Raw genomic sequence first — 18,608 nt, 5'->3', positions numbered from 1 at the left:
AAAGGAAAGTTTTGGAAATGAAACTGGAGAAGTAATTTGAAATCTTTTTTTATGTAGCTCCTTGAACAGTACGCTAAGGGAGATATTTTTATTTGTAGCACATTTTAGCAAACTAATCTATTTGCTTTGTCATTCATTGATAATTTTAGGTGTGTCAGTGGGGATGGTCTGGGTTATTATTGTTCAGTCTCCCAGTCATATCCAACTCTTTACAACCCCATGAACTGGTTGCATTAACAAACAACCCCCAAATGTCAGTGACTTAAGGCATCAAACATTTATTTCTTACTCACATTACATGCCCATCACAGTATTTGCCCAGTGCTGTCCTTTTCTCTGACCTGCTGCTTCAAGCTTCTGCCCATAAGTGACACCTATCACTATTTCCATTTCATTGGCCAAAGCAGTCACAAGGCCATGCCTAACTTCAAAGGGACCAGGGCAGTGCAGTCCTACCACATGGTGATGGATACCTAACTATGTATATTTATTAATACTCATAGAACTCTATGCTTAAAATGAGGGGATTTTACCATATGTAAATTATATCCCAACAATTCTGATTTTAAAAAACACTTCAGTGCATTTTTTTAAACAGCCAGCTTTTAAAAGCTATGAAAATCATGATTCAGACAGCCACTTAAAATATTATTTCATCCCTAAAGAGTAATTTTATGGATCCTTTTAAAAAATCATAACTTGTGGTATGCTGATAAATGTCTAGCAACCAGAAATGTTTTCTCTCTGGGAGAGGGAGGGAATCCTGGTATTTGCCTATTTCCATGGTGTAAATATCCCTACAATGGCTGATTTCAGGCTACCAATATGACATCACTGAATTGAGCTAGGAGGAGACACACACATGTTAAGCCAATCCCAGCATACCACTAAAAATATTAAAATATGCTATAATTTCACAGTACAATAAGCAGCAAGATAATGACTGTCTTCCTGATGTCCCAGGATTGTCTTGTATGAATTTGCTAGTAATGCAAAATTAGTAATAGTAATAATAATGCCAACCAGATACTGCAGTTATGAAGAAATAATCTGGCAGTGTCATACATGTAAAGCTAGATGGGGTCTTGGAGATTATCTAGTTGATTGACAGTTCAAGACGCTCAGAAATGTAAAAGCTGTGCCTGAAGTCACCCAGCCAACTGGTGGCAGAACCGGAACCAAAGCCCAGATTTCCTGACTTCCTATTTAATGTCTATGTGTGGTTTTCCCCACCACTGCAGGAACTGTGGGATTCCAGTTTTTGAATGTGTACCATTGTTCCTAGTTCACATCCATCTTACAAGTATTGTTCTTAAAAGGTCAAGATATTCAGTTCAACCATGCCTGTGGTGAACAAGTTGCAGGGGCCAGGGGGTGGGGAGGGGTGTCAGGTGTTACTTGATAGCTATTTGAGCCAAACAATGCATTTTACCCTGGGAGAGCAGAGAATAACCTGGCACCTTATCTGAAGGCTGTGGTTCATCCCCAGCCCCAACTGGAACCAGTTTGCATGGGCTCCCTATCCTTGTGCTGCCCACTTTCCAGCTCACCCCACCTTAAAGACATCAATGGCAGCCATGTATTTAGAACCAGACCACCAAGCATTTTCCCATCTCAAGCAAAGTTTGAGGTAGCTGAGAAGAGTCTTTGGGGAGAATGAGTCCATTCTACAAGTCTCAAGGTAGAGTCAAAACCAATCATAATAATAACTCTGCATAATCATGACTGATTGGGGACCAGGCCAGACTTGTTCCCAAACATATCTCAAGCTTGTGTGATTCTCTTGGGTCATCTACTTCAAATGCCTTTTTCTTCTTTCTCAGTCTAACAAATTCTTGCTTTTCCTTCAGGGCCCATTTCAATGTCGTTTCTTGTTTAAAGACTTTTTGACCTTTATCTGACCTTGAATACTTCCCCAACCTGCCTAGCAATAGATTTATATTGCTTCTTCTACTCTGTTCCTGGAATATTTTGTGTCTACTTTACTATGGCTCATATCACAGTGTTTTGTGATTATTTGTTCAGCTGTCTGTCTCCTCAGCCAGACTGAATATTTGCCCCTTGAAGTCAAGACCCATGTCTTACTTTTAGTTTTCTGAACCCACTATAGTGCCTGGCCTAACCCATGGTTGATACCAAAGAGAGAGTGAGGCGAGAGAAATAGAGGGAGAGAGGGAGGAGCATTCTGGACCATTCTGGACTGAAAGCAAGCTCAGAGAAAAGTGAAGTCTTTTAATGCCCTGAGTTACCAGATGACTGTGTACGCCTCAGGGCAACAAGTCTCTGCCATACTGCTCAGGAGAGTCACCAAGGCATACTTGTTTAAAAGGGAGATTCCTGCCTCCCTGCCCTCACTTTTATTCCCATTTTTAAGGGCAGCAGGGCAGAGATCTGTGTATTTACAAGCATTCCTGGAAATACACTACTCAAGCAGTCTGCAGGACACTTCTGAGAAGCATTGGTCAGACCATTTCAGGAATGCAGACAAGAGCCAGAGGGTGAGTGCAGACTCAAGGCCAGTGTATCCAGCAGGCTATAGAGGGCACTCCACCGCCTGCACCAAACTGGAAGGTTCTAGGGGAGTCCACCCAGAACCCTTCCTGACTGACTGAGGCCACGGTCATACAGAGAGACACTGGTAGATCTCTTGTACCTCTTGTTCCAGAATATGTGGCAGAGTTTTGGCATGTTATGGACACATCTGAATGTTTCCAATTCTAGTCCGTCATTTGACTATCTGGGCTGTGGAATAGCCACACAGGATCCTGGTACTAGCCATGGTCTGACTCAAGAACATGAGTTGTGACCCTGGGCTCCAAGACCTCCAGCAAAGCTACAGCTGTAGCCGGTGTCACTGCCAGAGCACTTCCCAGGCTGGCTTGGCCCTCCTTCAGGTTGTCCTGCCCCAGCCTCAGTCAGAGCGGTGTCCTCCAGTCAGATCCTGTGCATGTGCGCACACATCACACACACACACACACACACACACAACATGCACACACATGCACACACACCCAGAGCTGCCATGCACACCATGCCAACAGCCGCCTCTGTCTCTGAGGCTGAGCTGCAACAGGGCTGTCAGCTCCTTGGAAAGGGCCGGTTCCTGGCATCCTCAGCCTCTGAGCCCTTCTCCAGGCATCTCCCACCCCTCCACACCCACCCGAGCCCACCTCAGAACTGAGCCATAGAGCTAATCTGACAGCTGCCAAGCGCTGCATGTCACACTCATTCACCTCACAGGGTACAGTTGTTTCCCAGAAGACGATCATTTCATATTCCCTCTCATTAAGCGACGATAATTATACTTACTTGGGGTGTAATTGATTTTAATTTTCACTCTGAGGTAGCACCAGGTTACAAGGAGAGTCTCTTGCCTTGGAGAACTCTCTCCTTTTATTTAGCATTTAAATGAGTATCCGCAGGGAAACATATGAAGTAATTATGAGGAGAAACCAAGTGTGGAAAGGGATAGCTTTTGAAGTACTTTGACATCCTGACACAACTGGTACATGGTTCCAGTTTGGTGCTGGGAAGTCAGCTGGGTGGCCCTGGGTGGCCCGGGGAGCGTGACACCCTGACATTGATGAATTGTGCAGCTGTGCTGGGACCCAGCCTTTCCCTCAGTGCCGGCGTCATTCTCATCCACTGCTTGTCTATGACTCATAGCCTCTGTTTATGAATTAGCACATATTTTTTTAAATCTTACACATTGCTCTACTTAAGGTTTACAAATAGTAGTAGTGCCACAATTTCAATTGCCTACTCTTTTTTTTTAAACAATTTTAGTGTCTTATATTCATAGATCCCTTGTTAATCTTTCAGAGACCAGGTCCCCGTTATTATATGTCACAAAAAGCAGCGGTGCTTAATTTCAAACTTTCCTAATGGAATGCAAATACAATAATTTGTGATTCAGGGGTATTTGTTATATAACTGAAGCATCAACGTGAAAGAAAGTGTTAGTTGCTCAGTTGTGTCCGACTCTTTGTAACTCCATGGACTGTAGCCTGCCAGGCTCATCTGTCCATGGGATTCTCCAGGCAAGAATACTGGAGTGGATAGCCATTGCCTTCTCCAGGGGATCTTCCCAACCCAGAGATCGAATCCGTGTCTCCTGCATTGCAGACAGATTCTTTACTATCTGAGCCACCAGGGAAGCCCATTATTGAAGCCTAAATCTCCCTTTATTTTCAGATGGTGAAAATTCTAGAAGTAGTGGGATCTATTGGTTCTATTTGAGTTTCTAAACTATGAGCCAAGTTACACAAATAATTGGTTTACTAAAAGAATGCCACTGGAGCTGTGTAATACACACACACACACACACACACTTATCACAAATAGACCTAGAATTCTAATGTTAGCTGTCCCATCTCTGTTCTCCCATGACTCCAATATTATATAATTATCCTGGTTAGTTGGCTGACCACCATTCCCAGCTTCTAACTTCACAAGAGCATCTGTATACCTAGGGCCGGGAGTTAAGATTTATTGAACATTTGAAGGTGCAAAGTGGTCCTAACTGAGACCTTGTTTGGGCAGAGAGAAAACCAAGGCCCAAATACATCAGATGATTTAGCCAAGATGACAGCAATTGCAACAAAAAAAATGAAACATGCAAAATACAAGTGCATGTGTAATGAACAGGAGAAGTTTTAATCAAATCAAAATATTTATCATATGTCTCTGATCAAAATTCTTAGTTTCCCTCAATCAGTTGGATATGAGAAAAGATGTGCTTTCAGTGTGGCAAAAACACCCAAGAAGATAAGACATTTGCTTTGGCCTTGCCGTTTGCCTATCTCAGCTGCAGAGTTCTTTGTGTAATGATCCAAGGGTGTGATGAAGTATCAGAATTCAGGAACTGACAGATGTAATGCCCAGAAGACACATTGGTGAAATTCAACCGGTTAAGAACTCTGTTGCCTTGAATTTGACAGTGATTCTTTCACAAACAGTCTCCCCTGGTTTTGAATTAAGTTACACTAATACTAGGAGAGACCAGTTTCTTGTTCTCTTTCATGTGGTCTCAAGTTTTCTCAGAAATCCTCCGCCTCTCCTGTAGCCGTGCTCCTTGCCAAGAACATGGAAGATCGGGGGTCACAAATCTCACCCTCTGAAGGCTGTGAAGGGCTCACATTCACACATTTTAATTATTTTAAAAAATTTATTCTCAGCTATCTTTTCAAAGACTCGCAGGGTTAGGGGAAGAATTGTCATATTTCTTTCCTCCTGTGTTTTTAATCCTCGCTTCTCTTTCACGTGGCACTAATTCCCTTTCTCTCACTCTGCTTCACCTTATCTGGTTTCCCGTGTAATCTGGAATTTTTCTTTTTCCACTGAAAGAGGAAGGTGGCCTTAGAGAAGTCAGGGTGAGGTCATCCTGACTAATCCTCCTCCCTACACAGATCAAACTTGTCCAGCTCATCTCTCTTCCCAGTTCTTCATCAGGTGAGCTCTCCATGGACTGGCCAGAGAGGCCCCAGTTGCCTTAGGACAGAATAAAACATCTGACTAAGTATGCAGTGGCAAAGGAAACAAAGAATTCCTTTCTGAGGTCAGGCAGCCAATTGCAGGAGCTGACCCAGCCTGTCAGACCAGCCCACAGCAGCAGGTGGGAACCTCTGCTGGGCTAGCTGTGCACACTCACTGGCCAGGTGTGACATCAGCCTGCAGCCTAGGAGGGCTCCATCCCATCCTCCTCTCCTGCCTGCCTGCCAGACTTCAGGTATCAAGAAAAGCAAGAACAAACTGCCAGCAAACTCACGAGTGGTGTAGGAGAAGCCTCTAGAAGCTTGTGTGTGCCATGCATTCTAAAGTCCTTAGATTTTACTGCTATCAGTAGAAACCAGGCAGCCAACGAGGCAGCAGCAAGAGGAAGAGGCCAAGAGGAGAGGAACATGGAGGAGGAGGGAGAGGAGCCATTAACACATAAAAGACGATCAACCAATCCATCTGCATCCAAACATCAACATCTGCCCTCTACCTCCTCCCTCTCTGCCACTAAGGCAAAGCACAGCTGTCCTTCTTCTAAACCAGCAGCCACAATCTCACCATGATCCTTAGTGTTCTTTTGAAGCAAAATTTCTCTAGCACATGCATATTGGAATCCCCTGGGTATCTTGAAACACTATTGATACCTGGCTTCTGCCTCCAGTCTGATTTAATTGATCTGGGGTGGCAAATAGACCTCTGGATTTTTGAAGTTCCCCAGGCAATTATAATGTGTAACAAAGTTTGGGAACCACTGCATTATTAGCCGAGAAGGCAATGGCACCCCACTCCAGTACTCTTGCCTGGAAAATCCCATGGACGGAGGAGCCTGGTAGGCTGCAGTCCATGGGGTCGCTGAGAGTCGGCCACGACTGAAGCGACTTAGCAGCAGCAGCAGCAGCAGCATTATTAACCAAACAGTTCCTGGAGCCCATGCCCCACACACCCTGAGAATAGATCTTGGTGATAGGCTCTACTTCCTCCAAGTGACACTTCACCCCTCTGTAACAATAGAAATTTGGGGGCAAATTCAGATCCAGCCAATATTTATTGTGTGCCCATCATATGCCATGCCTTGCACTGGTGCCTTCATATATATTATCTAACAACCCAGCTTGATGATGTTAGTTGTTTGGTTTGTTGGTTCATTGGTTGGTTGGGTGCATGGATAGATGAATGTATGGATGGGTGGGTGGGTGGATAGGAGAGGGGATATAAAGTGTCTAGAGCAGTGTCTGACATAATAAATCTTAATTACATATTTATATTGTCTTGTCACATAAACACTAAAACAGTTGTGTCTATAAATTCCTACTCATTTAACCTATTTTGTCAGCAAAAACAAGACCAGGAGCAGACTGTGGCTCAGATCATGAACTGCTTATTGCCAAATTCAGACTTAAATTGAAGAAAGTAGGGAAAACCACTAGACCATTCAGGTATGACCTAGATAAAATCCCTTATGAGTATACAGTGGAAGTGACAAATAGATTTAAGGGACTAGACCTGATAGACAGAGTGCCTGATGAAATATGGACAGAGGTTCGTGATATTGTACAGGAGATAGGGATCAAGAAAATCCTCATGGAAAAGAAATGCAAAAAAGCAAAATGGCTGTCTGAGGAGGCCTTACAGATAGCTGGGAAGAGAAGAGAAGCGAAAAGCAAAGGAGAAAAGGAAAGATATTCTCATCTGAATGCAGAGTTCCAAAGAATAGCAAGGAGAGATAAGAAAGCCTTCCTCAGCGATCAGTGCAAACAAATAGAGGAAAACAACAGATTGGGAAAGACTAGAGACCTCTTCAAGAAAATTAGAGATACCAAAGGAACATTTCATGCAAAGATAGGCTCGATAAAGGACAGAAATGGTATGGACCTAACAGAAGCAGAAGATATTAAGAAGAGGTGGCAAGAATACACAGAAGAACTCTACAAAAAAGATCTTCACGACCCAGATAATCACGATGGTGTGATCACTCACCTAGAGCCAGACATCCTGGAATGCGAAGTCAAGTGGGCCTTAGAAAGCATCACTACGAACAAAGCTAGTGGAGGTGATGGAATTCCAGTTGAGCTATTTCAAATCCTCAAAGGTGATGCTGTGAAAGTGCTGCACTCGATATGCCAGCAAATTTGGAAAACTCAGCAGTGGCCACAGGACTGGAAAAGGTCAGTTTTCATTCCAATCCCAAAGAAAGGCAATGCCAAAGAATGCTCCAACTACCGCACAATTGCACTCATCTCACATGCTAGTAAAGTAATGCTCAAAATTCTCCAAGCCAGGCTTCAGCAATACGTGAACCATGAACTTCCAGATGTTCAAGCTGGTTTTAGAAAAGGCAGAAGAACCAGAGATCAAATTGCCAATATCTGCTGGATCATCGAAAAAGCAAGAGAGTTCCAGAAAAACATCTATTTCTGCTTTATTGACTATGCCAAAGCCTTTGACTGTGTGGATCACAATAAACTGTGGAAAATTCTGAAAGAGATGGGAATACCAGACCATCTGACCTGTCTCTTGAGAAACCTGTATGCAGGTCAGGAAGCAACAGTTAGAACTGGACATGGAACAACAGACTGGTTCCAAATAGGAAAAGGAGTCCGTCAAGGCTGTATATTGTCACCCTGCTTATTTAACTTATATGCAGAGTACATCATGAGAAACGCTGGGCTGGAAGAAACACAAGCTGGAATCAAGATTGCCGGGAGAAATATCAATAACCTCAGATATGCGGATGACACCACCCTTATGGCAGAAAGTGAAGAAGAACTAAAGAGCCTCTTGATGAAGGTGAAGGAGGAGAGTGAAAAAGTTGGCTTGAAGCTCAACGTTCAGAAAACTAAGATCATGGCATCTGGTCCCATCACTCCATGGGAAATAGATGGGGAAACAGTGGAAACAGTGTCAGACTTTACTTTTTTGGGCTCCAGAATCACTGCTGATGGTGACTGCAGCCATGAAATTAAAAGACGCTTACTCCTTGGAAGGAAGGTTATGGCCAACCTAGATAGCATGTTTAAAAGCAGAGACATTACTTTGCCAACAAAAGTCCGTCTAGTCAAGGCTATGGTTTTTCCAGTGGTCATGTATGGATGTGAGAGTTGGACGGTGAAGAAAGCTGAGCGCCGCAGAATTGATGCTTTTGAACTGTGGTGTTGGAGAAGACTCTTGAGAGTCCCTTGGACTGCAAGGAGATCCAATCAATCCATCCTAAAAGAGATCAATCCTGGGTGTTCATTGGAAGCTCTGATGTTGAAGCTGAAACTCCAATACTTTGGGCACCTCATGCGAAGGGTTGACTCATTGGAAAAGACCCTAATGCTGGGTAGGATTGGGGGCAGGAGGAGAAGGGGACGACAGAGGATGAGATGGTTGGATGGCATCACCGACTTGATGAACATGGGTTTGGATAGACTCCGGGAGTTGGTGATGGACAGGGAGGCCTGGCGTGCTGCAATTCATGGGGTCGCAGAGAGTCGGACACGACTGAGCGACTGAACTGAACTAACTATTTTGATACCTGTCCTTGGAATAGTGTTTTTCTCATAATGGAAAAAACATAGCCAGTGTTGCACATACGATTTTTTGCGCAGAGAAACTAAAATCCAAATACATTCTGAATAAAAGCTACCACCATTTGTAATACTGCTGAGCATTAATCCTTCAAAGAAGACTTGCTGATTTGGCATAAACATGAATAAACAGATGTGCTTGGCCCCCTGGGACACTGGCTTATTCACTTTGGGAGTGGAAGGGACTTTCACAGGCCATGTTACCAAAACCTTGTTTTGGATACTATTGCTGGGAAACAAACCATTTTAAAACTTAATTGTGTAAATTATCTGTTGTGTTACATTTACAGGTTCAGTGGATCAGGACTAGAACAGGGTGTGGGGGGATCCTCTACTCCATGCTGTCTGGCTTCACATGGGGGAAGAGTCAAAGGCCAGGAAGAGTGTGATGACTGGGGACTGGAATTGTCAGGAAACTCCTCTCTTCACATGTGCGGCCCCTGGGTTGAAATGACTTGAACACTGGACTTAACAGGACTGTAAATCAGTGTCTCCATGAGTCTTCTCCATAAAATGTATTTCCTCCAAACTTGGCAGCCTCAGTATAGCTGAACTTCTTCTAAGACAGCTCACAGCTCCAGTGTATGGGTTTCCATGGACAAGGCAGAAGCCACATTGCCTTTTATGACCCAGCTTCGGGAATCATACCATGTTACCATCATATATTGTACCGGTTGAAGTGGATACAAGTCTGTCCAGCTTTGCTGAAAGGGGACATCCACCCCATATCTCGATAGGAAGAATGTTTTGTTTTTCATAGAAGTTTTAAAGTCATTATTAAAATACTACACCCCCAATTCTTAGAAACTGAACCCTAGGTAGGACCGAACAGAAGGAAATCTTACCAACTCATTTCATCACCCTTTGTGCCTCATTTTTATAGACATGTATTATTCATTTTTTTGTGAAGGAAGAATTAGATCTCTAACCTCCCTTCCTACCTGGAATGTGCTGGCAACATGGTGACAAAAAAACTCTCCCTCCTTTCCTGAATTCAGTGCTCACCTTGGATGATTCCAATTTTGAGAGAAGAACTCTTGGAACCAGCTTTCTGTTGGACCAGTGGCAGGAGACCTTCCTATTTCAGCAGCAGAACCCATGTTAAAATGCCAAGGCTAAGCAGTTGAGCCCAGAGTGCTGGTTGGTAACCCAGCAAGGGGGCCCAGCACACTGACAGCCCCCAAGCTTCCACCTTCTCCACACATGCACTCCTTCTCCTTCTGACCTCAGCAGCCAGTTGTTTTGTTTTGCCAAAGAACCATGATTTTCTGGAAGACTTCAGGGCAGCAGATAAGAGGGCAGTTTCCTGTGGATTCAGATCATTTAGGACATGTCATTTGGGGCTAAGATGCTATTTCTTATCCATCATGGAGCTCTGAAAACAAGATGGGTGGATGCCCGGACCTTGCGTCAGAGCCCAGAGATCTTGGGACTTCAGACTAACTGGCACCAGGGAGCTGAGAGGTCAAGATGTGGAATTCTGGGGTTCAGATGACACCCTGGGCTCTGTCCAGTAAGTCATCATGGCAGCTTTAAGGGACCCATAGGAACCCATAGCGACATTGTGTCCCATTTCTGCTGGTGTACAGACCTTGGAGTGAGCCCCCAGAGGTGGTGCTTCCTGCTCTACCCACCAGGAACCAACACCCTGCCATGCACTTTAAGCCATCAGCGATGGCCAGTCATCCTGGGCTTACTTTGCCTCATATTGCACTGAATGACTCTCCACTTGGAAGGGAAAAAACCATCTCCACTCTCTGCAGCACTCACCTCATTCCCCAAGAGCCTGAAAAGCTCTTTCTGAGTGCCCAGGACCAAAGTGACTAGCCATATTTTAATCCCCAAGGTCAATCAGTTCAGTTTAGTTCAGTCACTCAGTCATGTCCGACTTTTTGTGACCCAATGGACTGCAACACGCCAGGCCTCCCCATCAACCACCAACTTCAAGAACATATTCAAACTCATGTCCATTGAGTCAGTGATGCTATCCAACCATCGCATCCTCTATTGTCCCCTTCCTCTCCCACCTTCAATCTTTCCCAACATCAGGGTCTTTTCAAATGAGTCAGTTCTTTGCATCAGGTGACCAAAGTATTGGAGCTTCAGCATCAGTCCTTTCAATGACTATCCAGGACTGATTTCCTTTAGGATGAACTGGTTGGATCTCCTTGTTGTCCAAGGGAATCTCAAGAATCTTCTCCAACACTACAGTTCAAAAGCATCAATTCTTTGGCGCTCAGCTTTCTTTATAGTCCAGCTCTCACATCCATACATGACTACTGGAAAAACCATAGCTTTGACTAGATAGACCTTTGTTGGCAAAGTAATGTCTCTGCTTTTTAATATGTTGTCTAGGTTGCTCATAACTTTTCTTCCAAGGAGCAAGCATCTTTTAATTTCATGGCTGCAGTCACCATCTGCAGTGATTTTGGAGCCCAAATAAATACTCTATAACTATTTCCAATGTATCCCCATCTATTTGCCATGAAGTGATGGGACCAGATGCCATGATCTTAGTTTTCTGAACATTGAGCTTTAAGCCAACTTTTTCACTCTCCTCCTTCACCTTCATCAAGAGGCTCTTTAGTTCTTCTTCACTTTCTGCCATAAGGGTGGTGTCATCCGCATATCTGAGGTTATTGATATTTCTCCCGGCAATCGTGATTCCAGCTTGTGTTTCTTCCAGCCCAGCGTTTCTCATGATGTACTCTGTATATAAGTTAAATAAGCAGGGTGACAATATACAGCCTTGAGGTACTCCTTTTCATATTTGGAACCAGTCTGTTGTTCCATGTCCAGTTCTAACTTGCTTCATGAACTGCATACAGATTTCCCAGGAGGCAGGTCAGGTGGTCTGGTATTCCTATCTCTTGAAGAATTCTCCACAGTCTGTTGTGATGCACACAGTCAAAGGCTTTGGCATAGTCAATAAAGCAGAAATAGATGTTTTTCTGGAACTCTCTTGCTTTTTCGATGATCCAACAGACGTTGGCAATTTGATCGCTGGTTCCTCTGCCTTTTCTAAATCCAGCTTGAACATCTGGAAGTTCACGGTTCATGTACTGTTGAAGCCTGGCTTGGGGAATTTTGAGCATTACTTTACTAGCGTGGGAGATGAGTGCAATTGTGCGGTAGTTTGAGCATTCTTTGGCACTGCCTTTCTTTGGGATTGGAATGAAAACTGACCTTTTCCAGTCCTGTGGCCACTGCTGAGTCCTCCAGATTTACTGGCATATTGAGTACAGCACTTTCACAGCGTCATCTTGTAGGATTTGAAATAGCTCAACTGGAATTCCATCACCTCCACTAGCTTTGTTCATAGTGATGCATTCTAAGGCCCACTTGACTTCACATTCCAGGACGTCTGGCTCTAGGTGACTGATCACACCATCATGATTATATGATTCATGAAGATCTTTTTTGTACAATTCTTCTGTGTATTCTTGCCACGTCTTCTTAATATCTTCTGCTTCTGTTAGGTTCCTACCATTTCTGTCCTTTATGGAGCCCATCTTTGCATAAAAAGTTCCCTTGGTAGCTCTAATTTTCTTGAAGAGATCTCTAGTCTTTCCCATTCTATTGTTTTCCTCTATTTCTTTCCACTGATCACTGGGGAAGGCTTTCTTATCTCTCCTTGCTATTCTTTGGAACTCTGCATTCAAATGGGTATATCTTTCCTTTTCTTCTTTGCCTTTTGCTTCTCTTCTTTTCATAGGTGTTTATAAGGCCTCCGCAAACAACCATTTTGCCTTTTCACATTTCTTTTTCTTGGGGATGGTCTTGATCCCTGTCTCCTGTACAATGTCACAAACCTCTGTCCATCGTTCATCAGGCACTCTGTCTACCAGATCTAATCCCTTGCTTCTATTTGTCACTTCCACTGTATAATCGTAAGGGACTTGATTTAGGTCATACCTGAATGGTCTAGTGGTTTTCCCTACTTTCTTCAATTTAAGTCTGAATTTGGCAATAAGGAGTTCATGATCTGAGCCACAGTCAGCTCCCGGTCTTATTTTTGCTGACTTTATAAAGCTTCTCCATCTTTGGCTGCAAAGAATATAATCCATCTAATTTTGGTATTTGCCATCTGGTGATGTCCATGTGTAGAGTCTTCTCTTGTGTTATTGGAAGAGGGTGTTTGCCATGACCAGTGCATTCTCTTGGCAAAACTCTGTTAGCCTTTGCTCTGCTTCATTCTGTACTCCAAGGCCAGATTTGCCTGTTACTCTAGGCATTTCTTGACTACCTATTTTTGCATTCCAGTCCCCTATAATGAAAAGGTCATCTCACTCAGTGTGTAAATAGAAACCCCCTGTGTGTTCTGCCATATGCCTCAACTACTGTTTGTGGCTAATATACTTAAACCTTATGCTTAGCTCTCTATTGAATCTGCTTGAATTTAAATTACCATGTGTTTTTTAATTGTGGCAGGTCAGAAAAGATTTTTTTTCTCCATATCACATCAAGTAAAGGCAGTCTTAGTTAAACTCAATTGTCAACACCTTCCTAAGATTAGGCCTTACTTTGAAAGCATCACCTGCATAATCATTAAAGTGAATTTTGTCATTAAATTATATATGCATGCATGAATATAAAATGACGCCAGGCATGGATCTGAGCAATTTACAACTCACAACTTAACTTGTACGCTTAATCATCTATGAAGAGCTACTATTATTATCCACACTTCACATTTGAGGGAAAGAGGCATAGAGTGGTTAAGTAACTTGGCATGAGGTCTCCCAGCTGGGAAGTGTTGAAGCAGGGTTTGCACACAAACAACTTAGCTCCAGAGACTTATTCTGAATGAGGAATTCTTGACAAACAAACACCTTCTCCATTTCTAGAATTTGATTGCCATTTCTATGACCAAGGGGTTTGTAAGCACAAAGCATCTTCAGCTGAAATAATGCAAGGCCAGTTACTGTGTTAGTTTCTTACACAACTTTTTAGGAGATGACTAGAAACCTTTGTTGTTGATAAAAATTAAAGACAGAACCATGTTTCATTTTTATAAGACTGAAGTGAAAAAAATTAAACTAGAAAACATTTTAATTATTTAAAATAGAAGCTCCTTGATCCCAAATCGTTATTGAAATATTATAAAAACTAAAGTCTCATAGGTATATTATACATGTTAGGATGTAGTTTTCTGGGTTTGAGTAAGTTTATTTAGAGAAAAATCAGTGTCATACAGCCTTGATATCTATTCCTTCTTCTTTTAACTCCTGACTTTTACAAACAATAATATTGATGATATAAACTATTTTTATTTGAAAAATTTATTTCTTTTGGCTCAAGAGAGATTTCTCTTGGCTCTTCAGAGGTTTAACCGAAATCGTGTTTTTACAGAAATAGTATTCTGTCTTGCATTTTGGAAAGATTTTAATTTATATCAAGAGATGCCTGCTGTATGACACAGGGAGCTCAAACCTGGTGCTCTGTGATAACCTAGAGGGGTGGGATGGGGTGGGAGGTGGGGGGGAGGTTCAAGAGGGAGGGGAAATGTGTATTCCTACAGCTGATTCATGTTGATGTATGGCAGAAACCAACACAATATTGTAAAGCAGTTATCCTCTAATTAAAAATAAATAAATTTTCCAAAGGAGATGCCATAAATTGGAAGGTGTTAGGCCCCACAGAAGGCACATCCATTCTTAATGCCTGCTAGAATAAGAGTTTTCTTTTCTAATAACATTACTTAACCACTTGTTTTGCATGTCTGAGTTTCTTTAAATATATTATAGTTGTGAGGTTCAGACCACAGAAAACTCTAATATTTTAGACTTGATTTCTAGTTATGTTTAAAACTTACCTAATTTTCCCTTTAAGGTAAAGGCCTCCTAGTACAAAACAAAACTGATGCAGACTGAGGGAAGAAAAGGTTTTTGTTTCTCTGTGGAAAGCGTTTCCTTTTTTTTTTCTCATTCCAATTATAAGGTAATTCATTCAAGAAATTCTGAAAGACACAGAAAATATAGTCATGGGGCTGTTTCCTTACAGTGATTTCCTATGCATTGGAATTTTTAAATATATTTGTAAGCATAGTACATTTGTAATTTTGTGTGCTCCTTTATTCATGTAGTATCTTACAATCATGTTGCTGTACACTCCTTACAAACATCATTTTTAATTGTTGCATGAGCCTCATACTTAGTTATTTCCTAAGGTTAGGACATACAAAATATATTCCAATTTAATATTAGAAATAATGCTGTAGTGAATGTCTTTTGTATTTAGGATCATTTTCTTAAGATAGATTCTTAGAAATTGAATTGCAGAATCTTAAAGCATATTTAAGAGAAGACTCTTGAAAGTCACTTGGACTGCAAGAGGATCAATCCAGTCAATCCTCAATGAAATCAGTCCTGAATATTCATTGGAAGGATTGATGCTGAAGCTGAAGCTCCAATACTTTGGCCACCTGATGCGAAGAGCCAACTCATTGGAAGAGACCTTGATGGTGGGAAAAATTGAAGGCAGGAGGAGAGGATGAGATGGTTGGATGGTATCACTGACTCGATGGACATGAGTTTGAGCAAACTCAGGGAGATAGTGAGGGACAGAGACAGGGAAGCCTGGTGTGCTGCAGTCTATGGGGTCACAAAGAGTTGGACATGAGTTAGCAACTGAACAATGACAACAGTATGACCTATAGAAGGAACTGATCCCGTGTTTAAATCCCACATGTTAGTTCTGCAAGCTTGAGCAGTGAAAGCACTCTTAGCTTCAGTTTCCTCATCTATAAAATGGAGGTAATAGTGTCTGTGTCACACGGCTGTCATGCAGATTAAACGAGACAACAGTTAATGTGCCTGGTACAATGTGTGTCCAATAATTGTTAGGGTTATTTTTTCCTATTTAGTTACTGATGTGAATTTAATATATCTGTTATGTTATAAGCAGAAGTGAGCATGCGCACAGAGGCATGTCTTCACAAAAGAACATTATGAGTTCAAAGAATAGTCCTGAACAGATATGGAAGAGTGGGAAGAGGCAGGTGGAAGGTCAGGGTCATGGGTCACATCAAAGGTGCTTTTCAGTTCTCAACAGCTGTTAATGTTCACTTCACAGAGGTGGACAGACCCTCCCCCACCCAAAATTTGGCTTGATGTAGAGACCAATGGTACCACATGCCCATCCAAGAGGATATGAAGTTTTTTACTCACACAAAGTAAGGCTTTCTGGGGAGAGCAGGTCTGAGAATGGCCTGAGAGAGCTGGAGGGACAGCTGGCTTAGGAGTTTATGGTGCTTGGGGTGGGGCTGGAGGAGGTAGCCCCACCCACGGAGGCTCCTGTGGTTTTGACTCCCCACTGGCACCAAGGGAGGTGGCACGCAGGCCTTCTGACTGACGTGAGAGCTTCAGCAGTCAAACCCCCTAAACTGGAGTCAGAATCTTATTGCACACGCTGTGGTTTTATGATGGAAAAGGGAATCTCAGTGGCTTTCTTCCCTTCTTAAAAGAAAAAGCATTCCCTCTGGACCCCACCTCTCCCAGCCCCTTTGGTCAGCTCCCCCTTGCTCCCCAGTTCTCCAGTCCTGGCTTAACAACAATCTCTGCTCCCAATACCCTCCTCTTCCTATTCTGTCTAAAGTGTCTGCAATCAGGTCTCCCCCACCACTCCCCAGAAACAGCTGTTGTCAAGGGGATCACTCGCTTACCTAAAAGCTGCTGAATCCTTGGTCCTTTCTCGGTCCCCATCACACATGACCTGTCAGGGGCACTGGCCCCAACTGGTCATCTTTTCCTGGGCTTTCAGGATATCAAATTTGCCTCCTCTTTCTCTTTGCCTAGTTCTGTCTCAATTTCCTCACCTCGTAATTGTTCGGGTAGCCCAGGGCTCAGTCCTGGGGCCTTTGCTGTCCTCTGTCTCTACTTGCACTCTTGCTATAAATCCATCTTATCACAACAACTCTCAGGGTGTGTCTCCAGCACCCACCTTTCCCTGGAACCCAGGTCTATATGTCCAACTGCCTACTCAGAGTTCCTACATCTCACATCAAGTTCTGCCCTTCCCCTGCGCTCTACCTCTTTCATAGTCTTCATCTCTTGTAATGGAAGCTTCATCTCTAGTTGCTCAGGGCCTGAACTGTGCCATTGTCCTGGAGACCTTCTGTTACTGACCAGGGTTCTTGGCCTCCTTCATCAACAGAAACTGATCAAAGGCCAGATAGGAAATTCAGGCAAGGCTTTATTGGGCCCCTGCTGTGGCAGAGGGGAGTGAGAACCAGCAACAGGTTCCCTTGCTGGGTTGCTCCCTGGGGGAAGGGGGCAAGCTGGTTCCTTATAAGGGACGAGGGTAGGGGTGTGTCCAGAGGGGTGACTTAAGTGGTTTACCCGTGCCTTTGGTAGTGCTGTGTGCGGGAGGCATGCACAGTGCTCTGCTTTTGCTCCTGGCTGTTCAGAAGTGGCAGTTGGGCTTTTGGCCTTTTTTGTATCTCGTTGTCCATAATTTGCCCCCAATGCACATGCATGCAGTTATTTTAGCCCCTTACAGTTTCTTTGTATTTTCTTGCTCAAGGAGACGTTTGTCCAGGTGCAAGCACTGCAGCCAAGGGTCCCACTGTCTCACTTCCTCTTTTTTCTCTCTCACCTTGCATCCAACCTGTCAGCTGGTCCTGAGGGCTCCACCTTGAAACGATATCCAGAAGCCTGCCCCCACCCCACCACCACCCCTGCTCCCAGCCCAAGCCGAACCACTGTCCTCTCTTCACCTGGATTTCCATAGTAGCCTCAAACTGGCCTTCCTGCCTCCACCCTTGCCCTCCTAAGTCCTCCATACAACAGTCAGAGCGATGCTTTTTAAAAGTAATTCAGATCATACCACACGTCTGTTCAGAACCCTGCAGTGACTGCTCACGTCCCTCAGAGTAAAAGCAGAAGTCCTTCTTCTCTCCCGCCAGGCCCTCACTTCTTCTCATGCATGCTGCTCTAGCCACTCTTGATGTTTGCTATTTCCTAAAGCCAACCTTGCTCCTGTCTCAGGGCCTTTACACTTGCTGTCCCCTCCACCTGCAGTGCTCCTCCAGGTATCGGCGTGGCTCACCCATCACCTCCTGCCAGTCTTTGCCCAAGTGCCACCTTCTCAGCAAAGCCTCCCCTGGCCATCCCGTTTTAAATGGCCTCCTCCCTCCCCATTACTCTCTATCCTGTATCCTTGTTTCTTTGTGATATTTATCACTTTCTTGAATAATATATTTATGAGTTTGGTTTATTGTCTGGTCTCTAAGAGTGCAGAGATTTTTGTCAGTTGTTCACTGCTGTTTCCCACTGACCTAAAACAGTGCCTGATATGTGATTGATACTTAGTAAATATTTGTTAAAAGAAGAAAGGAAGGAAGAAAGGGAGGGAGGGAAGGAGAAAAGGAGGGAATGAAGGGAGGGGGGAAGAAAGGAAGGAAAAAATTATATTTGAAACACATGATAGAATACTTTTATTGTGTTAAAACACAGCTAAGATCAAACTGGATGTGGTCATTTCACACTGGGCTGCCCCTCTGCAATATGCACATGTACACATTAGGACAACAGAGTCTCTTCC

The 18,608-nt window shown here is 43.4% G+C and overlaps 2 protein-coding genes across 3 annotated transcripts in view; one reads left to right on the top strand and one right to left on the bottom strand.

The window, feature by feature from the left end:
- The window catches only part of LOC145522474 (uncharacterized), a 257,684-nt gene that overhangs the window by 54,581 nt on the left and 184,495 nt on the right, over window positions 1–18,608 (bottom strand). Inside the window, exons 5-6 of the mRNA XM_081531168.1 lie at window positions 14,881–15,024; window positions 10,071–10,371 (exon numbers count right to left, since the gene is read on the bottom strand). The gene's annotated coding sequence lies outside the window, so the exon portion shown is untranslated. The remainder of the gene's footprint in view (window positions 1–10,070; window positions 10,372–14,880; window positions 15,025–18,608) is intronic.
- The window catches only part of CHN2 (chimerin 2), a 331,489-nt gene that overhangs the window by 258,125 nt on the left and 54,756 nt on the right, over window positions 1–18,608 (top strand). The gene's annotated exons all lie outside the window — the stretch shown is intronic.

The sequence above is a fragment of the Giraffa tippelskirchi genome, chromosome 10 (assembly GCF_054371585.1).
Source record: "Giraffa tippelskirchi isolate mGirTip1 chromosome 10, T2T-mGirTip1v1.2.pri, whole genome shotgun sequence".
Taxonomy (NCBI): Eukaryota; Metazoa; Chordata; class Mammalia; order Artiodactyla; family Giraffidae; genus Giraffa; species Giraffa tippelskirchi.
Note: the sequence above shows the minus strand (reverse complement) of the source record. Positions and strands in the feature narration are given on the sequence as shown.